The 24,305-nt window shown below is 36.0% G+C and overlaps 1 protein-coding gene across 2 annotated transcripts in view; it reads left to right on the top strand.

Annotated features, from left to right (window-relative positions):
* The first annotated feature begins 1,026 nt into the window (after positions 1 to 1,026).
* The window catches only part of MAP3K13 (mitogen-activated protein kinase kinase kinase 13), a 144,411-nt gene continuing 121,132 nt past the window's right edge, over positions 1,027 to 24,305 (top strand). Inside the window, exon 1 of one of the 2 annotated variants that reach the window (XM_081302154.1) lies at positions 1,027 to 1,158. The gene's annotated coding sequence lies outside the window, so the exon portion shown is untranslated. The remainder of the gene's footprint in view (positions 1,159 to 24,305) is intronic. The other variant, XM_081302156.1, reaches the window with a different exon arrangement.

Here is a 24,305-nt window from a genome sequence, read left to right as displayed (position 1 = left end):
TTCCATCTTCAAAGCCAGTAAGAGAAAGAACTAGTGAATCCTTTACCCCCCTGACCACAGCTGGAAAGGGTTTACTGCCTTTACAGGATTCATGTGATTAGGTTGGACCCATCTGGATAATTGCCCCCTCTCAAAGTTCTTAACCTTAACCACATCTACAAAGTCCCTTTTGCTATGTAACATAGTATATTCATAGACTCTAATGATTAGAACATGGACATCTTTGCAGGAAAGTCATGGCAGAGGATCACCAGGATACTGAAGGAGTCCAACTGTATACAGAGTATTAGACTAAAAATTGAAGATGATCCCAGAATGTATTGCCTGTGAGAGAATAAGAATGTTTATAAAGTGATTAGTGCAGTGAGTACATTATGAATTGTTCCTACTTCAAAGGGTAATGGTACAAATTACAGGCACATAGTAGCTCAGAAGAAGCTTAGAGAAGTGACATGGGAAAAAAAAAGTGAAAGGGAATGAAACAGTATGACATTTTTATCTTGCAAAGAACTGAATTTGGGATCCAAGTTTCTCACTTTACATTAGATCAGCAGGTGGTTTGAATGTCAGAAAGTGCTTAACTTTGCCAAGAATTTTGCATTGTTTCTCTCACTAGCAAAAGAATTGGAGAATGGAGATGGAGGAGGGAAATGGAATACGAGCAATTTTCTGGCCTCTTTTTGTCAGACTGCACAATATATAGAGCCTGAGGAAGAAGAGGGGGACCTTTTGTAAAAGGAAGACAGCAAAGTAACTATAGCTTACAAGACCATCATCCTTTCTTTCTTTCTTGTTTTTTTTTTTTTTTTTTTTTTTAAGCCCCAGGAACATATGGAAAAGAAATCCACTCTGAAAGCAAAGCTCAGTCATCAGAAATGATAAGATTTTTCAGGCTTTCCCTGTAATCTTCCTTAAGTTTGTCTCTTTAAACACATTTAACTTGACCTTTGAGAAGTTGCTGATAAGCAGTTATGGAGCAGGAGTTGACTTAACAAACCCTCCCACCTTGCTTGTTGGGTGGTAGCTTCCAAGGCCACTGTCAATGCATATCAGTGTGAACCTGATCCAGAAACTGCCAGGAAGAGGACAAAGTTTAGTCCGTGAGGAAATAGTTGGCTGCTGGTTATTTCATGCTGTTTGTCCAGACTTCAGCTTGGTGTAAGTAGTTTTTAAAATTTATTATAACATTATAATATAAAAAGGATTGTAAGAATAATTTCTGTGAGAGTAAATCAAGTTCCTGCTTGGCTCTTAATCTTGTGTACTAGACCTGCTGAAAGTTTCAGCATTGCACAAGTAGTTTTATTTTTAAAATGAAAAGGAAAGCCATGGAGTGTTTCAGCAAGTGTTCTGCTAAGGCAGGTCCTGCTAGCAGAAAAATGATTTTTAATGTCTTGTCTTATGTTGAGTGAAGGTGTTTACAGTTAGAAAATAGAAAGGAGTGAATATATGTCTGTTGTCCAGAGATTGATTTCTTTGTAAATGCCGTTTGGCTTTCTCTCCACATCCCTTCCAGTTGCTTTTCCTTTAGGTTCATGCTATGAGTTCGTGTTAGCAAATGTTACTCAGGGGTAATTAAACTGGAGGGTTTATGATCAAAGAAAGTAAATGAATGGGAACAAAGTAGAACTCAAAATGTTGTGACAAAATGTTAGGATCCTAGATTTCAGAGTAGCAGAATGTATTTTCAAAGAGGAAGAACTTTGTGAAATGGATGGAAGTGGGAACAGCCTAAGAAATTTCATGCAACTTTGGAAAAAACAGTTTTTGTTTTTTTTTGGTAAGATTTTGATATTTGTATTGATTTCCCAGATGAAAGTCCCAGTATTTTAGTATGTAAAATAAGTTTCATGTGATAGTAGAGTTTCTGTGTTTCAGCTGCTCTCATTCTAATTTGCGATTAGGAGTCCAGGAACTGCACATTGTTTCACAAACATATTGACTTTATTGAGTGCAAATATGAGAATGTTAAGGTCATATTTGGTGTTGCAAAGATTAATGTTTTGTTTCCCTCTTACCATAAAATATTAAAAAGAAAAAAAACTCCTGGTGCATGACAAATGACTTTGGATATGGAAATAAAGTTTGATGTAGTTAATATATAAAAGTTGTAAAAACTGGCTGTTAGCCAGTAACCTTTCAAATCAGTGGGAGAGTCCTAAAGAGAGAAACTGTTTATGTAGAAGTTCACTGAGTTTCCCCTTTCCTCTAATGTCATTTCAGATCTTAGGGACATGGAGTCTATTTCTCTAACCTGTTTCTCATTCCTGATGTATCATGTGGGTATAGAGACCATAGTATTGGGCTTCAGGAAGCCCAGGACACACTGTTCTAAGCAGGTATTAGGTCTGTAATGGAAATGAAAACCTTTGCACACTGTTTAGGTTGCTGAATCTCAAATCTTGGTGATTCTAGGTTCCTGGGCTGATTAACTTCACCAAGCAATAAACTCTTCTGGGCCTGGTTACTTATTTAGTTGTTGGTTCACGAGGCAAGAATAGGGAGTGGGTAGAGGTGTCTTGGGAAAAGATGCATGAGCCTCTTTTACCAAGGAAGCAGCTTTTTCCTGACTGGGTTTGAAATATTTTAGTCATTTACCTGGAAGACCATAGGTATATATTGGCTGAATCTTAACCATGCCCCTTTGGGAATTTTTTTAAGCTTCCAGTGGCTGCCTATAACATCTAAACCATTGCCCATGCCCTACAAAGCCTATGAAAACTGGCTTCTGAGCATATGTTTTACACCATTGTCTACCATTGTTTTCTTTACTCAGTTTGCTGTTTCTTGAACACATCTTGCCTTAGGGCTTTTGCTGTCTAGAAAGCTTTCCCCCCTCAGCCACCCTATTGTTTCAGAAATTCAGATATCTATTCACATACCTCCTCCCAGACTACCCTAGACAAACTAGCACCACTACACCTCTTCCACCACATCACTCCTTTTTTTCCTTTTTTAAAAAAATAGCTACTGGGCATTATTTAATTTATATTATAAATATTATAAAGTGTTTGGGTGTATTATATATGTATCAATTATTTATATAAATGTGTGTATCAATACATATTTTGGGGGTCTTTCCTTCTAAAATATAAGTTCCAAAGGGGCAAGAACTTTGTCTTGTTCAGTGCTATATTACCAGTGCCTAGAATAGTATCTAGTTAATATATAGTAAGCACTTGATAAATAGTTGAATGAATAGATTAGTGTCAATTGTTGTAATTAAAATATATTTCTAAGTATAGGAATTTTTGAATAAATGATATAGTCCTATGGTTCCAAGACTAAAACGTAGGTATACACTTAAAAATCTTCCCACCCCAGCCAGTCTCCTGTGCATTTAATTTCCATTCAGGGCCCCTAAACCATGCTATTATTTTTCCATGTATCCTTGTAAAACTTCTTAACATATATGCAAGAATTTATAAAAGTATAAATAGATTCTTAATTCCCCCTTTTTTATACATTATATTTTACACACTGTTCCAAATTTTTTTTCACTTGTAACATATGTTTACTATCTTCCCCTATCAGTACATAGTGAGTGTTCTCATTTTTAAGTAGCTATATATATTTCCACTGTAAGGATACACCATAATTTATATACCCCGTCACATAGCAGTGGGCATTTGGTATATACAGTGTCTTCCTATTATAAATAATGCTGAAGTTCATAGCTTTGTGTATATATCATTTCACTCATGTGTACAGTGTATCTGTATGATTGAATTCCCCATGTAGAATTGCTGGATCAAACAGAATCAAAGATATTGCTTAATTGCTTTCCATAGGGATTATACCAATTTGTACTTTTCTAGTAACATAAAAGGGTACTGTTTCCCATATTTTGACCAATTGAGAGTGTTATCAGACTTGGAGTTTTGTCAATCTGATAGGTTAAAAACAGTTTCAGCATAGCTCTTGGTTTTTTAGAATTTATAATGAAATTTGTATTGAAGTTTTAAAAAAATATATTTTTCATTAAGATTTGAAAACATGAAATTTACCATCTAAAACCATTTTTTAAAATATTTATTTTTTAGCTATATTTGGACACAATATCTTTATTTTATTTATTTACATGTGGTGCTGAGGATCAAACCCAGGGCCTTGTACATGCTGGGGAGCACTTTATCACTAAGCCACAACCAGAAGCCCTGAAAACCATTTTTTAAGTGTACAGTTCAGTAGTGTTAAGTGGATTCACACTGTTGTGCAAAAGAACTTCAGAACTTTTCCATAATGCAAAACTGAAACATACAGTTCCACTAAATAAAACTTCCTATTTCCTCTGCCTCCCAGTCCCTGATAACTACCATTACTTTAGTACCCATTGAACCTTTCTGAGCCTCATATTCTAACTGTTGTGTTAGTTGTCTTTCTGTTACTGTTACAAAATGCCTTTATAACCAACTTACCAAGTGAAAATGTTTTGTTTTGACTTACAATTTTGGAAGTGTTAGTTCATGCATAGGCAAATCTATTACCTGGGGGAGTAGGGATAGCACATCATGGTGGGAGCGCATGGCATAGCAGTAGTCTTCCCCTCATGGATGCTTGTGAAATACAGAGGAAGAAACCAGGGTCCCCCAGTTCCCTCTGTGGCATGCCCTCAGTGCCCAGAAGACCTTCTACTAGGCCCCACCTCTTCCCAGTTACACCAAGATAACTTAAGTCTTTAGCTCTTGGCCCCCCAGGGACATTTAAGATCCAAATTGTAGCATCTATTAATTAGAAATAACACTGGTTTGTTATAAAGATTAAATGAGGTAATGTATATTAAATGCTTAGTACAGGACTAGTACAACAAGGCAAAAATAAATAAATAAAAGGCCTAAATTTCAGAAATGAAGTAAAATTGTCTTTATTCATACATGATGTGGCTGAGTACATAGGAAAACCCTGTAGAATCTATTTTTTAAATTACTTGAATTAATTAATGAATTTAGCAAGGCCACAGGTTATAGTCAATATTATCCTTAGAAATATTTTGAACAGCTGAAGTTAGAAAATAAGTGAAAATATCACCATTAAAAATATCAACTACATAGAAATTAGACCTTAAAAAAGAGCACAAAACATCTACACTGAATACTACAAAATATTCTAAGAAAAATTTGAGAAGCCCAAAATAAAAAGTGTAATATATATACCATGATTATGGATTATAAAATTCAAAGTTGGCTGGGCATGTTGGCATATACCTGTAATCCCAGCAGTTTAGGAGGATGAGGCAGGAGGATTGCCTTAGCAAGTTTGAAGATAGTATCAGCAACTTAGTGAGGCCTTGTCTCAAAATAAAAAAGGACTGGCAATGTAACTCGGTAGTAAAGCAACCCTGAGCTCAATCCCTAGTACCAAAACAAACAAACAAAACCTCAAAAAAACCCAGACCTCAATGTTATTAAGATGCCAGTTCTCTCTAAATTCATCTATATGTAGATACAGTGCAATCCCTATAAAAATTCTAGTAGACGTTGAAATCAACAAGCTGATTCTAAAATAATCTTGAAAAGGAACAACAAGGTGGAATACCTGATTTCAGAACTTAAATATAAAGCTTCAATAAGCTCATGTATTGCTATATATGGTCATATGTATCAGTGGAATAGAATAGTGTAACCAGAAATAGACATATACATATAAGGGTAATTGATTTTTTTGGTGGGGGGGGGGTGTTCCAGGAATTGAACACAGAGGTACTTGACCACTGAGCCACATTTCCAGCCCTATTTTGTATTTTATTTAGAGACAGGGTTTCACTGTGTTGCTTAGAATCTTGCTTTTGCTGAGGCTGGCTTTGAACTCGTGATCCTCCTGCCTCAGCCTCCTGAGCCACTGGGATTACAGGCGTATGCCACCACACCAAGCTAGGTTAATTAATTTTTTGACAAGGTGGTAAGTCCATTTAATGTGAAAAGGGTAGTCTTTTTAACATGTTGCTAAAACATGAATTTTCTTATGAAGGAGAAAAGGACTCCTTACACAAAAATAAATAGACATAGATCATAGAGCCAACCATAGAACTCAGAATCAGAAAGCTAGGGGAAAGAAATAAAGAAAATATTTCTGCAATTTTGAGTTATGCAAAAATTTCTTAAGCAGGACATTAAAAGCACTAACTATAAAAGTAAATAGAATTTAATGAGCTTATGCACATATTGCAAGACTTCCCAGAACCTTTAACATGTTAATGTTTCTAATGAGAAGGTCATGTCACATTTCCCAAAATATTTGGTCACAGAATCCTTAAAAAAAAAAAAAATCGGGAGTATTGAGCTAAACTGCAGAAGTGAACAGAATATACTTGGAGAAGTATTGCTTTGGCTCTTTCCTGAAAGCATACTATTTTGGGGAGTTGTATTAATTAATTATCAGTTTCTTCCTTTTGGGGGCAAATTAATGTAATTGGGTTCATTTCCTTTCAACAAGTAAAGAAAACCCTTTAGCCCAAAAAACTGTGATTATTCTCCATTCCATATTCACTGGTCAGCCAGTCAACTGTTGCAGGTGTGATTATTGGTAGGATTCTTGGCCATTGTAGCATTAGACTAGAATTTTCATAATAAGAAAAGGGGAAAAGTGACTGAGAGTACAAAGCATTTGTATTTCCCCTGCTATTTCTTCCATATACTTGTTAAGCCAACTTTGCCCTGCTCTCTTTTTGCCTGTTGGTCTTCAGGTTGTTAACCCTTTGCTTTTCTGATTGCTCAACTCCTATAGCTCCAGTTCCTAATTGCTTAAAGGCCTTTAGACTGACAGTCTTTATTCCTTCTTGGTTTCGGTGGCATGCCTGGTCTCTGACTCATACTTCACTGACCTAATCATTACCCTCTGCTTGCTGTTGTTGCCCATGAATTAAACTTTTATGGAATCTGAGTTGTTACAAAAGAAGTAAGAAAGGAACCAAAGAAAAAGTAGAAGGACCAACTTTTTCTTCTATTAGACGCAGAGTCTCTGGTCCACCATTTGACCCAGCTATTCCTCTTCTCGGTCTATACCCAAAGGACCTAAAAACAGCATACTACAGGGACACAGCCACATCAATGTTTATAGCAGCACAATTCACAATAGCTAGACTGTGGAGCTAATCTAGATGCCCTTCAATGGATGAAGGGATAAAAAAAAATGTGGCATTTATACACAATGGAATATTACTCAGCACTAAAAAATAACAAGATCATGACATTTGCAGGGAAATGGATGGCATTAGAGCAGATTATGCTAAGTGAAGTTATCCAATCCCCAAAAAACAAATACTGAATGTCTTCTCTGATATAAGGGGAGTGACTCAAAATGGGGTAGGGAGGAAGAGCATGGGAAGAAGATTACCTCTAGATAGGGAAGAGAGGTAGGAGGGAAAGGGAGGGAGAAGGGGAATTGCATGGATGGTGGAAGGAGACCCTCATTGTTATACAAAATACATGTATGAAGATGTGAGAGAATAAAAAAGAATAGCGTTACCTTAGATTAGGTAGAGAGAAGTGATGGGAGGGGAGAGGAGGGGATAGGGGGATAGGAAGGATAGTAGAATGAAACAGACATTATTATTACTATGTGTATATATGTGACTGTATGACCAATATGATTCTGCAACCTGTACACTCAGAAAAATGAGAAATTATATCCCATCTGATTCAAATGTATGATATGTCAAGGTCATTGTACTGTCATGTGTAACTAATTAAAACAAATAAAAAATTAAAAAAAAAGAAAAAGAAAAAGTAGAGGGAAACCTGAAGGCTCATCCTGTTCAGAAAAAGAGATGTTTGAAAGAAATTAAAATGGAATGTAATGCAAGAAGGAATGTAAAAAGAAAATAAGGTTTAAGGAAGTCTCCTAATAATATCTGAGTTGTATTTAAAACTTGAACTATTCTAATAGATACTAGTTTCTCCTAAATGTGGAAAGCTAATAACTAATGTCATCTATGCCACTTGAATAGAGCTTACTAGAGAGTATACATGACTAGAAAATAAGACTTTAATTTTAGATCTGCCACTAATTTGCCTTTTATAGTAAAATATAGTCTTTAACAGAAAAAATTATTGTTTTCCCCCTTACTGCAAAAAATAGGTATGTTTATGTATATGTGTATGTGTACACACACACCAGGCTCTGTTCTAGATACTTTCTCATATGTTGTCTTATTTAATCATCTGTGTCCCAGATTCCTCCAAAACCTCATACTGCCTTCACAGAACAACCAATGTAACTATAACCAGATAACGTACTACTTTGATCATTGCTCTATAATTTAAAGAATAAATCTTGAATGCCGTGTTATGAAATGTGTATCAGTGGTTTCCTTAGCAAAATGATGAGATCAATCCTATTAAAATTCATTTCAAAAACATTTGCAATACAAACTGAGCAGAACGACTTACACAGGATGTTTCACAGACATCAAAGACAATTATGGAACACCTGGAAAGTATAGACCAACTTTTTTTTCTACTTCTCAGTAAATACAACACAAAGTAAATATACCCTGCATAGTACTTTATGATATACTTCATCAAAGAAAAATGGGCAGGAAAAATACTTAGGCAAATAAGTAGAGGCAAGATGGCCACAAAGGTGATAAGAATTTCACATTAGAACTTGAAAACCAAATTTTGACCTATATTAGGATAAGAGTTAGAAGAATGAGAAATACTATAGGAGGGCATCTAGAGGTTCTCAGGGGTCAAATGGTAAGATTCTTGTATAACTCTAATACTTATTAACGTGGATCTGAGAGCTGAGAGAAAAGTTGGTCTCTTTTTTTAGCAATCCAATTCTTCATTAAATCCAATTGGAAAATTTAAGAACCACTGGAACCCACCTCTAGGCTCTCTTCCCCTTGACCTCTCAGCTTTCAGAACTTAATAATATGGTGGGAATGGGGAAGCACAATAGCTTCTAGGTATATAGGAAGCTTTCCTCACTCAAGTTCCCTAAAATAACCAAGGAATCACAACTAGGGAACAAATTCATCAAGGAAAGACCATAAACAGTTACTAATTGAAAAATTGGAAAAAGGCTGTCTGTATAATCCATTATCCAGAATATGATTAGATAATAAGGGAACAGACATGTGAAACATGTAGCTTATATGGCTCCTTTGAGAAGCTGCAAAATAATAATAATAATTTTTCTAGAACTTTTTCCAGCTGAAAGGTTCAAGAATAAAGTATCAAATAGCATGCTTAAGAAATATTAAAAATGTGGGACTGGGGGTATAGCTCAATGGTAGAATTCACACATAGCATTTGTGAAGCCTCAGTTTTAATTTCTAGTACCAAAAACACAAAAGATAAAGAAATACAAAAGAATGCATTAGAAGCAATAAGTAGCAAATTGGAAATCACCAACATGTAGTTGGGTATTAATATCATTGGACAAAGAAAAAGATCAGAAAAACATGATGAAAACCTTACAACTCATTACAGATGTTACTCTCATTCAGTAGCATTCCCCTTATTCCTATGAAGTGAATTTTTCACTTTTGATATTTATTATTAGTAACATTTTTTCTTGATTCTTTTTTATACTTTAAATCTCTGTAGTCAAATTTCCCACTTCTTCATGCTTCCCTTTTCTACTAGACGCTTTAACAGAGGGAGTTATTATGGTGGTAATTATAAGAATCCAAATATAATTTAAAACTCTTAGAACTGTACACCAAAAACTGTCAGTTTTATTGTGTTAATTTACATAAAATCTTTCAAAACATTCTGTTTCAAAAAATAACAAGGTATAAAAGGGTTATAAGCATATAATAAGTAAACTGTATGTAACAACAGCACAAAAGGCAGAAATGAAATGGTATAATATATATGAGATAGATATAAATTTATACTGTTGTCTTTGGAACAGTGGTTCTCAACATGTGTTCTGCAGACTAGCAGCATCAATATTGTCTGAGATCTTGTTAAAGATGAAATTCTTGGGCTGTACCCCAGACCTGCCTGAATCAGAAACTCTGGGGTTATAGCATAGTAACCTGTTTTGTGATCTTGATGCTTGGTAAAATTTAAGAATCACTGCTTTAGAGCAGGAGTTGGAAGCTTTTTGTACAGATAGCCACTATTAGTAAATATTAGTAAATATGGTCTTTGTACCAACTGCTTAACTCTGCTATGGTGGTACAGAAGCAGCCATGGACAATCTGTAAATGTGTAAGAGGGGCTGTATTCTAATAAAGTGTCATTTAGAAAAACAAGTAACCCACGAGCTATATAGTTTGCCTACTTTTGCTTCAGAGCAAACACACACACACACACACACACACACACACAACTGAAATGATAAAAAGAAAATGAAATATTAAAAAATACAGATAATTCTCACTTTGCAATTGCATGGGACAGCAGAGATGATCATGTAAGCAGAAACTGTGCAAAACACTTTTAATAATCAATCAAAACATTTTTGGTGAAGGATGTGGGAAGGTATTTTATTGACTGGAGAGATACTCCAGGGAAATTTCTAGTGGCAATAGAAATGTTCTATCGTTTTAGGTGGTGGTTACATGAGTGTATAGAATTGTCACCCTTATTTTACCGAGCACTGAAGATCATTCATTTCATGTAGGTAAATTATATATCAATTCAAGATTTTTTAAGTACAAAATAAGGGTCAGGAATCAAATTTGCAGTTCACATTCAGTGACATTTTTATTACAAATAAAACTTGACATAAATTATGCTATACCCTCCAAAATTCAAGGAAGAGGTGACAAGGCACTCTAGGGAAAAATAATAGCTAGGTCATGTACCTTCGTAGGTTGGGAGAAGGAACATTTCACTTTGATTAGAGCCTAGAGTAATTAGGGGAATGAGTATTAGATGAGGACAGACAAGTTGGTGGGGTCACATCAGAAATGGTTTTATGTGCCAAGTTAAGGAGTTTGTAATTTATCCTGTGGATAATGTTTTAGGGCTTAAATTTATGTCCTCATTTTAAAGGATACCACTCATTGGATTTAGAACTCACCCTATGCATTATGACCTTTAATTAGCTGAACTAATAACATCTACAAAGACCCTGTTGGCAAATAAGTTCCTCAGCTTTTTCTCATTGTGATAAAATACCTTAGATAATCAACTTAATAAGAGAAAAAGTTTATTTGGTCTCATGATATCAGAGGTTTCAATATATGGGTTGCTGCATTGCTTTGGGCCTGTGGTAGCACAACACATCATGGCAGAAGCATATGATAGAGCTGGCCTGTTCACCTCGCAGCCAGGATGTGAATGAGAGAGAAGATGGGCCAAGGTCCCAAGATTTCCTTCAAAAGCATACCCCTTCTACCAAAGATTCCACCACCTCCCACTTTATACTATAGGCTGAGAACCATGCCTGCCACCAAGGGCCTTTGCCTTGGGGACATTTAGGATGCAAATTACAGCAGTCACATTCTGAGGTTCTAAGAAGTTCTGAGTAGATATGATTTATTCAGCTCACAACAATATTCAGTTGTCCCCCCTGAAACTAATGTCCATCAGAACCTCAGAATGTGACTTTATCTGGAAATAGGGTCTTTGCAGATGTAATTAGTTAATATAATGTCAAACTGAGTAGGATGGACCCTAAATCCAATAAGAAGTATACTTATCAGAAGAGGAGAGGACACAGAGACACACACAGGGAAGAAGGCCATGTGAAGACAAAGGTAAAGATTGAAGTGAAACAGCCACAAGCCAGGACCACCAGCAATTTCTAGGATCATCAGAAGCTAGAATGAGCTGGGCAAGGCCTTCAGGGAGAGCCTGGGCCTACTAGCTCCTTGATTTTGGACTTATAGCCTCAGGAACTGTGAAAGAAAAAAAAAAAAAGAGTTCTGTTGTTTTAAGCCAACTGGTTTGTAGTAATTTATTATACCATCCTTAGGGGGGAAATGTATTGTTTAATACATATTCTACTTACTGTATTAAGCCCATAGTGTGGTGATTTTAATATATATAGTCTTTTATTTCTCCCTTCAGAAGGTAGAGCCTAATTTCTCTTCTTTTGAGTATAGGCTGGACCTAATGATTAGTTTCTAATGAATAGAATAATGAAGAAGTGAGTTCATACAGCTTTGCACACCAAGTCAGGATTGGCTAACTATGATCCACAGGCTGGCTACCAGTTTTATAATAGTTTTATTGGAACCTGTCATGCCTATTCGTTTCAGTATTGTATGTGACTATTTTACAGTACAACAACCTAGGTGAGTAGCTATGCTACAGTCTATATGGAATTTGAGCCTAAAATAATTACTATCTGTCCGTTTAAGAAAAAGTTTGTCAGCCCTGAACTACGTTATAAAAAGCATTTCTGGTTTTTGCCTGCTATTGATAACTTACTCTCAGGAAGTTCACTGCCTTGTCATGAGGACATTGTGGAAAGACTCATGTGACAAGGAACCAAGGCCTCCTGCAAACAACCACGTGAATGGACAGTCTTGGAAGTCTTCCTCTAGCCCCAGTCAAGTCTTCACTTGGCTGCATCCCTGATCAATAAGCTTGATGTAACATCTGAGAAATCCTGAGCCAGAACCACCCACCCAGATTCCTGACCCTCAGAAACTGTGAAATAAGAAATGTCTGTTGTTTTAAGCTGCTGAGTGTTAGGGCAGTTGGTTATGCTCAACATACAACAAATATACTTATTCTCCCCTTCTACAGTCGTCCATGCTGTCTGTGAGCTTCTGTATGTGTCTTACCCATGTCACAAACTTTTGCTATTTTAAAAACATACTGGGAAATGGAATCTTTATATAAGATATAAACTCCAGGGTGACATAGACAAGATTTTTAGGAAACAGTGTTTGGAAGGTAGGGGCAATGTCTATATTTTTTTAAGTAATTCCCCTTACTATCTAATACAACATTATGTATGTTCATTGCTACTGATTTTAAGTTTATAACCCAGGCTTATTTAAGTCATCGGGCAGGATGTTTACTCTGTTACTCACTATTATTTATATAAAAAGGAGTAGTAGAGTATGCTATTATAATCTTTATTAGGTGTGCCTCAAGAGATTTAGATGCTTTCTGTAAACGTAAACCAAGTTGTCTCTAGTTGGGATGGTATCAAGTTCTGTGGGTATATCAGTTTTCTATTATTACATAACAGTATTATCACAAAGTTAGTGGCTTAAAACAACACACATTTATTACTTTGGTTATTGGGCATGGCCTATTTGTATCTTCTGCTTAGGGTCTAACATAAAGGCATTGACTCAACTAGGGAACTCATAGTTGGTAACAATGTTCAGTGCCAGTGGTTGTGGATTGTGGTTGTCAGACTGAGAGCTTTTGTTTTTAATTTTTCCTTCTTGTTGTCTGGAGTCTTCCCTGAGCTCAGAGTCCACTTTTACTTCCCTGAACCGGCCACGTGCTTCTTCATAGATAGCATGCGAGAAACTCCAGACAGGTGCTGCAGATGTATATAACATTGTGACATAATGATGTGAATGTAATCATGTACATCCCAGCATCATCACTGTGTTCTGTTGATTACAGGAGCAAGTCCTTCTCACACTCAAGGGGAAAGGATCACACCAGCATATGAACAGGGGGAATTAAGAATATGCCTGCCATGTGGACTTGGAAATCATATAAATCCTGCTTGCAGGATGAATTTAATATCTTACTAAAGATGGTTTCTGTACCTAAAAAGTCAGTGTGTACATTCTCTTTATTCAACCCCCTCTGTGCTACAAATGGATGACTCCCAGCAGGATGTTTTTTAATGAGTAGGAATGGGATAATAAAAAGCTAGAGGTTAAATGATATACCTAACCCCCAAACACAGCTTTAAACTGAAATGTACTATAGCTAGAAACAGCTTGGCATGCAGCTGATTAGACTGGCCTAAGCAAAGACTTCCTGCATGTAAGGATCCCAAGATCCAGTAGCATACAGGGAACACTTTTTTTTTTCAAGGTCAAAGATATAGTGTAAAAAGCTCTGGTTTTTTTTTTTTTTTGAGTAAATGGGATAGATCCCACATTTACCCTAATGTGTACGTATATTCACTTGTTTCATAATTGATACTGAATGCACCCCACGTGCAAGGCCTTTGCTAGGTGCTACTGTCTTTTGTGTATTCATAGTGGGAAAGAGTGCCACCATCCACTGCTATCCCTGCTGTGGGTGTGGGAAGGGGAGCAAAGGCACATTTGTCTAGTATTTAGTGTTTTTAACATATAGTGTTTTTCAAAAAGTTTGGTGGAAAAAGGACCAGAGAGTGAGTAGACAAGTTAGAAAGAAATTTTGAAAAAGAGAGACATAGCCAGGTACCATGGTGCACACATACAATCCTGGCAACTCAGGAGAAGTTTGAGACCAGCCTGGACAGCTTAGTGAAATCCTTCTCAAAAGAAAAAGGGCTGGGAATGTAATGCACCCCTGAACTCCATCCCAGAATCCACCGCCCATACAGACATACATGTGCCTTCTAGGCAAAGGAGAAGCCTAAACAATTAGTGACTGAAAATATGACATACTGATATGTGCCAGAATAATCTGTAATGTACTAGGTGCTCAGTTACATTAGTTGTCTTTCTGCTCTCTTTGTACAATCTCTCCTCTCCCTACCCACCATTGTCTTAAACTCATGGACTCAAGTAATCTCCCCACCTCACTCTTTTTTCTTAAACATGTATTATACTATTCTACTATGTGCCATACATAGCAATGCCATAGTATCATAGTAACCAAACTGAATACATCCCTCACCTGTTTCTCCTATGCCCCATTCAACTTGGAAACATGGTCATCCATTCAATTTCTTCCTCCAGATTCACATTTTCCACCCCTATCAACCTCTGGCTCCTCCTCTAACTGTGCCCAACACACCTCCCTAATCCTGATTTTGGCTACCATGTTGATCGCTTTGTATCCACTGTAGGGTCCTCATGCTGATTGGTGGCCTTGAATTCATATTTATTGCTTTTTCCACAGTGGTTATTCAAACCCCTGCTGCTTCCCATAATCCCAACTCTATCCTTTCCTTTTTCCAGGTAACCATGCCTCCTCTAATATTATTGAAAATGGGATTTCTCAGCTTTCTTTTAACACACATAGACCTTCTGTCAAGGCTTTTTGTCCCAAACTCTTCCCCTCTCTTCAAATCTTATCCTAACCATGACCGTCACATTTTCTACTATAACTTAGGAAATTATAGAATAATTTCCAGGCTATCTTCCTTAAGTTTGTTTTTGTTTTACCTTATATACTTATCATTTATTTATGGGAAGAACACTCAAAATTCTTTTCTTAGGAATTTTCAAGTGTACATCATATTGTATTTTGACACCATGTTGTACAACAACTCTCCTGAATTTATTCCTACTAACTTAAATTTTGTGTCTTTTGACCAACATCTTTCCAGTTTTCTCATAGAAAAATTTTTAAAAAGTTATAATAGCAGTGGATATTTATTACCTTAGCAACATTCCACACTTTTCCCAAAAGTAAATACATTTGTGCATTATAGATAATTTAGAAATTTAGATTAAAAGGGTAGAAAATAAAATCACATTGTCCCTACATTTAGAGAATAATATATATGTTCCTCTCTCTCTCTCTCTCTCTCTCTCTCTCTCTCTCTATATATATATATATATATATATATGTATGTGTGTCTGTCAGATCACATGATACCTCTTACTATGTTACCTTTCCTTTTTTAACACTTCATCATGAATATTTTTGCCTGTATTTGTATATGTAATATAGATAAATACACACACCATATACCCATATATATACAGGTGCTGGTGATTGAATCCAGGTCCACACTCATGCTAGGGAAGTACGCTATCACTGAGTTACATCCCTAGCCTTTTAGTATATCATATATAGAGGTTTAAAATATTCTGTCATACAGTTTATCATAATTTATTTAACAAATTTAACAAATTCTCAATTTTGAGTGCATAATATTATTTCCAATTATTTTCATTTTAAACAATTATGTGATGAAATCTTTATAGCTAGATCCCCCCTCTTTTATTTTCCAAATTCCTGATTATTCATTTAAAATAAATTCCTTAAAGTTGAATTTTGGGTCAAAAGGTATTTTCACTCATAAAATGTTTTTAAGTTTTCATTTTAAAAGAGAGTTATATTTTAAGCCTGTTGATATCTGTTGCCAAATTGTACTTCAAAAAGTCTTAATTATTTAACCATCATCAGTGTATAAGTTCCTATTTTGCTACACCATTTCCAAAGCATATGAACAAAATGAACAGAAGATCTTAGCCACTTGGCAGAGATGCTGGTATCTTATTTTGTTTTCATTTAATGCTTATATTGTGTTTTTTGTATTAGTCATTGATTACATCATTTTGTGTATGAACTGCCTCATGAGTCTTTTCCTGTTCCTCCTTATTAGTATGTTTGTCTACCTTTATAATTCTTGAACTCACAGTTGTTCAAATTATTAAGTATATATATTATCATATATATAAATTATTAAGTGTACATATATATGCATATATATATATATTTTTGATGTGCTGGAGATTGAACCCAGGGCCTCACACATGCTAGGCAAGAGCTTTTCTACTGAGCTACATCCCCAGCCCCTGTATTTTCCTTTCTAATAACTTTGAATAGAGTTTTTCTCAGTGCAAAGGAAGCTTGTTTTGCATATAAAATAGATTAGATATTATTTATGTGTGTGTGTATGTGGGTATCTGTAGCCACTTAATGCTATTCTGTGTAGCTTACTCTATTTCCTTATACATGCTTTATTAATTATCATTCAGGATTGTGGAATAATTAGTAGTTGAATTAAAGAGAAAATATGACAATTATCTCAGTCTGCATACTTAACTTATATTCTTTAATTATCAGTGTATTGCATTTTATTTTTTTAATTTTTATGTTTTATTTTTTCGGTTTATTATAATAATACATAATAGTGGAATTCAGTATTCCATATTTGCACACGCACATAACATAACTTGATCAATTTCACTTCCTAATATCTTTTCTTTTCCTCTCCTCTTCCCTCCTCCTCATCTGCTTGCTTTACTGATCTCCCTTCCATTAGTATTATTGATTATTAATATTAATATTATTATTATTATTAATCAGTGATTATAATTTTATATGTAAGTGGGATTCATGTATATTTATACATGGACATAGCATAATTTGGTAGATATCATTCCCCAGTACTTCCCCATATTCTCCCTTCCTCCTTATCTCTTGATTTTCTTCTTCTATTCTATTGGTCTCCATTCTATTTTTATGAGGTCCTTCTCTCTCTACCTTCCACATATGAGGGGTAACATTTGACCTTTGACTTTCTGAGTCTTATTTTTACCCAGCATAATAGTCTTCAGTTCCATTCATTTACTTACAAATGACATAATTTCATTCTTTTTTGTCTGAGTAAAACTCAATTGTGTGTGTGTGTGTGTGTGTGTGTGTGTGTTTGTGTGTGGCATTTTCTTTATTCATTTTTTGGTTTTGTTTTTGGTACTGGGTGTTGAACCCAGAGGTACTTTACCACTGAGCTACATCCCCAGCACATCCCCTTTTTCTAAATTTTGAGACAGGGTCTCATAAATTGCTTAGGGCCTTGCTAAGTTGCTGAGGCTGACCTCTAACTTGGAATTCTCCTGCCTCAGCCTCTCAAGTCGCCAGAATTAAGGTGTCCACCCCCACACCTGGGTTTACCACATTTTCTTTAACTATTCATTGGTTGAATGGCACCTGGGCTGGTTCTATGACTTAGTTATTGTGAATTGCACTATTATAAACTTTGGTATGCATGTGTCACTATAGTATGCTAATTTTAGATCTTTTGGATGAATATCAGGGAGTAGGAGAACTGGGTCATATGGTAGTTCCATTTCTAATTTTTTGAGAAATCTCCAGTTTGCTTTCCAAAGTGGTTTACTCATGTGTAGCCTACCTATGGCAAATAATTATATTTACCCCCCCACACACATCCTTGCCAACTATTATTGCTATTTATATTCTTGATGATTGCAAGTATAACTTATTCAAGCATATTTCTCCTATTTGCAGTAGTGGCAGCAGTAGAAGCATTCTTTTCATTTAATTAAAAATGTAATGAGACATTTATAGGGAAAAAAAATAGAGGAACTTGTCCTAAATGTGAAGAGCTTGTGATGGAAGCTACTCTAGAAATGTAAATTTATCATGAAATTTGTGACTATTTCACAGCCCAGCTAATAGTAAGCGCCAACAAATACTATCCTGGGAAAAATGCATTTTATTTTTTAAATGTTGTAATGTTTAGTAATTATATTTTACTGGGTTTTTTTTTTTTTTTTGGTGTTACTTTTCCCTCCTGCCTCCTTTTATGTTTATTTATAGTGAAAACCACTTCAAGACACCAGTCTACCAGTCTCATTTCTGGAGGAGTGTCCTTTTGAAGATGACAATTTAATATAGAGCTTTGAGTAATTTAACAGACTAAAAATACATGCTAAGAAAATGTGGCCCATTTAGGTTACTGCTTCCAATATGAATAGTTTTCAGTGGGGCTTCATTTTGCTAATTTAAAATTCAGGCCCAATATATCTCACAGAGTATTATAGATGTCTCTAGATTCTAGCATTCCCTCTGGAGTTAGATAGATAGTGTCTTTAATTTATTCAGGACAGGAATAAGCAATACCACCACAAGGGGCCTGGGAACATCCCTACTTTTATTTCCAAACTATACTGCCAGATGGATATTGTGTTCCATAGGCTCATGTTGGTGGCTGTAAGGATGGTTATGAGTTTTTTTTTTAATGTTTGTGTGTATTTTATTTATTTATTTATTTATTTTTGGTAATTTATATGGTACAGAATCTAAAAATTTGCATCTTAATGTAGACATTTTGACATCAATGCATTCCAGATATTTATTTCTGCCCTTGCCTCTGCTAAGTTTCATTCACATCTTTCCCTTCAAAACACTCTCTGTCTGTATGCATATATTTATCATTATATGGTTATGGGTTTTGAGGGTGAAAAAAAATGAATACTTAATACTTACAACTTGGGCCAGTTGAAAGCTAAGGGTGCTATTATGATTGCAGAGAGACCAGATTGTTCTGAACCAGTGGCAACAAGGGGCCTTATAAGAAAAATATGCAAGCAGTGACTTTTACTTATACCCTTTATTAAGACTACTTCAGAATGAAAGAACAGATTAGAATTTAACAAAATAAAGATGGTCTAGAGTAGTTTAGTTTTTCCTATTCCAAAGTGCAGTGTTTGTGGGTAAAGGATTCTTTCACACATAATTTCATCCACCCTGAATTCTATATGTGAAGATATGTTTAGAAAGGGAAGTTTCCAGTTCTTGTCTGATGTATCTTCAGGTCAGGCACCATGTATTTATTTATCACCTGATCTCAGCTCAGTGTCTACACATGCTGAGTACTCAGAAAAGTTTTTATTGGCGGAATAAATGAAGTTAACTTCCTCATATTGACTCCTTTTTAAAAAAAAAAAAAATTGTTCTACTTATACCTGACAGTAGAATGCATTTTGACACATTGTACACAAACGGAGCACAACTTCTCCTTCCTTTGTCTGTACAAGGTGCTGAGCGACACTGGTAGTGTAATCATACATGTTTATAGGGTAATAATGTCTATCTCATTCCACCACCCTTCCCATCCCCACACCCCCTCCCCTCCTCTGCATAATCCAAAGTTGCTTCATTCTCCCCCCCCCCACCCCATTATGGATCAGCTCCACTTATCCGAGAAAACATTCAGCCTTTGATTTTTTGGGTTTGGCTTATTTCACTTAGCATGATAGTCTCCAGCTCCATCCATTTACCTGAAAATGCCATAAATTCAAGGCTGAGTAATATTCCATTGTATATATGTACCACATTTTCTTTATTCATTTATCTGTTGAGGGGCATCTAGGTTGGTTCTATAGTTTACCTATTGTGAATTAAGCTGTTATAAACACATCACTATAGTATGCTAATTTTTAAGTTTTTGAAGCATAAACCAAGGAGTGAGATAGCTGGGTCAAATGGTGGTTCCATTCCAAGTTTTCTGAGGAATCTCCATACTGCTTTCCGTAGTGCTTGCACCAATTTGCAGTCCCACCAGCAATGTCATACTGATTCCTTATTCTTGTTCTTTCCTTTCATGTCTCCCTAAAACTGCCCCTTTCTTCACATGCTTTTAGCAGACTGTGTGTATACAATGAAGTATTCATGATTCTTCCTCCTTAGCAAAAGCCCAGCTTAAAAGAGAGATCTGGTGGAGAATGGTTATTGCTGACTAGACAACACAGAAGGGATCCCTAGGCTGTGGTTTTTGGGGGGCCCTGGCATGTTTGTTTAAATTTCAATTTATGAGTTGACTCAAGTATTCTTGAGTCATATTTTCTGTATTTCTAAAACATTTTAAGTTACAGGAGACTAACTGCTTCCATAAGACTTTTGTGACCATTTCCATTTATACCTTGTTGGATCTCTTACTCTAATGGCTTGGTCTATGTTTCTTGTTTGTTTATTCTTGTTTTAGTAGTACCATATATTTATACTACTATTTTCTCTCATGTTAAATCACAGTGCAAGTGATTTTTAAGATTCTTGTTGGCTGTCCTTTAGAATTAAAGATGGTACCAGGAGTACTGAGTGAATCTTAACTAATTGTGCTATGAAAAAAAGAGCCAGCATTAGTGGTTGCTGTTGTTGCACAGATAGAAGATGTAATGCAAGAAACATTCAGGAGACCTGAATAAAAAAGCATTCAGTCACTTCCTGACTGTCACAAATTTCACAACTAGGGACAAATTTCTCAGCCCCAGTTTCTTCATACATGAAAAAGAACAGTAGATGGTTTTAAATTTTTCTCCCAGCTCTTTGATTCTCTGAGTCATTAATTCTCTGAATGTCTACAACAATCATTGCTTATTTATCTCATTTAGGAAATAACCAGTAGCAGATAACCACCAATAGTGGTATATTGTAGATGGAATACACATTAAGTAGCGGTAACAGAGTCTCAAAAATTTTGGTGGCTCAAAAAAGGAATATTGTTATTTTGCTCTTAAAGTAGACAGGTGTTCTATAACAGATAGATAGCTCTGATTTGTTAGACTATTCGAAGCCCAAGGTTACATCTGTTTTGTTGCTGTGCCATTACCTAGGATGTTGTCATTGTCTACATGGCAGAAGCTGATTCAGCATGAGAATATGGAGTAGGAGAAGAGTCCAGGACAAGCAGCTTTTTCTTCAAAGGAGGACCTGGGAGTTGCGGACACACTGTCACCCACATCCCATTGGCTAGAACTTACTTATTCATGTGGTCACATCTATAGCCAGGAGAACAGAAGGGTCTTTAGCAGAGTAAACTTGTACCCACCTAATCTCCCCAACTCTGTGTGTGTGTGTGTGTGTGTGTGTGTGTGTGTGTGTGTGTGGTATTGGGGATTGAATCCAGGGGTGGTCTGCTACTGAGCTACATCTCTAGTCCTTTTACTTTTTTTGAAACAGGGTCTCCCTAAGTTGCTGAGTCTGGGCTTGAACTCGCAGCTCCCAAGTTGCTGAAATTACAGGCACGCATCACCATGCCTGGTTCCCGTGTAAACCTTTAAAACAGGGTGGGGAGATCAAGGCTTCTTGAAAAGGGAAGAGAGAAAATTAGATATTGGGAGACAATGTGTACCACTATGCTTTTTGTTATGATTTTAAGTCCCCACAGCAATTTTAAATTTTCTACTTATTGTGTTTTTTATCCAGTAAATAGACTGAAATCAGGGTTTGTGATTTATTTCTATTTGTATACCCAACAACACATGTTAAGGTATCTTAAACATAGTTCTTTTTTTATTTAGGTATTATGTTTTCAGGGTATCTAAGTATGCACCATGTTCAGCCTGTTTCCCTACCACTTTGCTCTGCTCTGTCTGCTTCTTACTCATCTAGAGAATGTTACATGTAAAGCTTTTAATTCTCAGCCTAGTTGAGGAGCCAGGATTGGAACCTATAGGATAGTAAAATTTAAAAATATATTATAGATTGATTAATTTGAGATGTGTACTACTGGTAGGAAATCTGTCTTTTGTTTCTGTAGGCAGTAATAAAGATAGGACTACCCTATTTGGGGTACTATTATTACATGTAATGGAAAACCAGCAGCTTTTCAGTATGGCTTCATTATTTGATTTTAAGTGTATCACCTGGGCATAACATATAGGAATGAGTAAATGTTAAAATGGATTTTTTTCTTGAAAGATTTTTTATTTCTTATTTGCTCTCTCCTTTAGTGTTAATGATGAAGATATGACTGAAATCTGAGCGTGAATCTATACATTATAAGCTTGTTTAATCATCGTTGTATAAGGCTCATTTTTAAAACCAAGGCTACTGTCTACAGATTCAGTTCACATCTTATCCTTCCTAACTTCCAGTTCTTTTGCTGCTGTACTTATATTATGTACTATAATCTTACATTGGAATGAAAAAGTACGAGCATGAGCCTTCCAGTTTTGTAGTTGATATGGACTACCTTGGCAGAATTGTCCCTGCTTTGTCCTAGCTAGTTTCCCTAACTCCCTCCTCAGCAAGATACAGTTCCAGTCTACCTAATTATTGTAACTGACTATAATCACCCAGCCCCAAATGATCATTCCATCAGAAATGAAAGAAAGACTTAATTCAGACCTTGGGTTAAAGGGCAGTAGTGCAGATCAGGAGTGGTAGAGCAAACTGTAGCGTAAGGACAGGGCGTGTTTGTGTAAGTACAAACCTTTCTTCCCTCTACAAACATACCACCTTGCCAAAGACAAGCAAATCGCAAGTACTGGCTATAATCTGAACTTGGAAGATCAATTCGCAGATGTTCTTCAGCTTCATCCCACATTCCCAGAGCTCTTACTGGGGCTCAGTGGGAGGCATCTTTGTCTTTGTATATTTTTCTCCTAGGGATTTACATTTTTCTCTAAGGGGTACTAGCACATTTGTTTGCAAAGAGCCTGCTCTTACTTCTCTATGTCAACAGAGGGCAGCAAAGAGCACCACTCTGTAACCTAACCTGTAAGTCTTGAATTGGCTGTCTCTTGTCTCCCTGGTGCCTAGGGGGAAAGTGCATAGGGGGCACTTGTTAAACTGTGACAAGACTGGAGCAGTTATAGAAATACTGGGTATGTACTAAGAATTTTGCTGTGTATAGGATAGTCCCATGCAAGAAGATTTTGCTCCAAATTTCAGTTAATTTCCTTCTGACATTTTCTAACCTTAAGCAAAACATTGCTGTCTGCCCCATGAATTTAGCATTCAAACCACTTTGTGTAGTTACTCATCTCACCAAAGCTCCTTGATACTAGAAACGGACTTTTTCATCATTGCATTGCCACTTTTTAAAATTCAACTTTAGGGTTGGGGCATAGTTCGGTGGTAGAGTGCTTTGTCTAGGAGGCCTTGGGTTTTACCTCCAGCACTGCAAAAATAAATAAACAAAAATAGTTTTTTTTTTTTTTTAAAGAGAGAGAGAGAGAGAGAGAGAGAGAGAGAGAGAGAGAATTTTTAATATTTATTTTTAGTTCTCGGCGGACACAACATCTTTGTTGGTATGTGGTGCTGAGGATGGAACCGGGCCGCATGCATGCCAGGCCAGCGCGCTACCGCTTGAGCCACATCCCCAGCCCAAAAATAGTTTTTAATTTTTACTCATTGAATGATAGAAAACAGGTCTTTATGGAGGGAGGGAAAAGGGTCATGGATCGAATTTAAAAGTTTAGTAAATCTTTAATATGTTACAGAGTTTAGATAAAGCTAGAGTAGATGAACTAATCTCCCTGGGGCCTTGGGACTAGCTACAACTCTATTTTAAAGTACTTTATGAGCTGTAAAGTATAGTAAAAGAGTGTTTACAAAGAATGTCTAGGGGCTGGGGTTGTGGCTTAGTGGTAGAGACTTCACTTAGCATGTGCAAGGCCCCGGGTTCGATCCTCAGCGCCACATAAAAATAAATTAAGGTATTGTGTCCAACTAAACTAAAAAATAATTTAAAAAAAAAACAGAATGTCTAGGACCATATTTGTTCCTAATTATTATTTCTGGAATTTCAAAATCTACAACTCAAAAAAGAGCACAATATAAAGAAGATAGTTTAGCATAAAAGGCATGTGTTTGTGTAAGTACAAGAATAGCAAAAAATAGATATGTGTTATATGTATTTGTCATAGAATAGTAATTTTTTAACTTTTTGTACTGCTAGTTAGCTTTTCATTGCTGTGGCAAATACCTGAGAAAAATAACTAAAAGGAGAAAAGATATATTTGGGTCATGCCTTCAGAGATTTTAGTCCATAGTCAGCAGGTT

This window comes from Spermophilus citellus (assembly GCF_964194105.1).
Source record: "Spermophilus citellus genome assembly, chromosome: 7".
NCBI classification, from domain to species: Eukaryota; Metazoa; Chordata; class Mammalia; order Rodentia; family Sciuridae; genus Spermophilus; species Spermophilus citellus.
The sequence above is the reverse complement of the archived record's forward strand: the minus strand, read 5'-3'. Positions and strand labels throughout refer to the sequence as shown.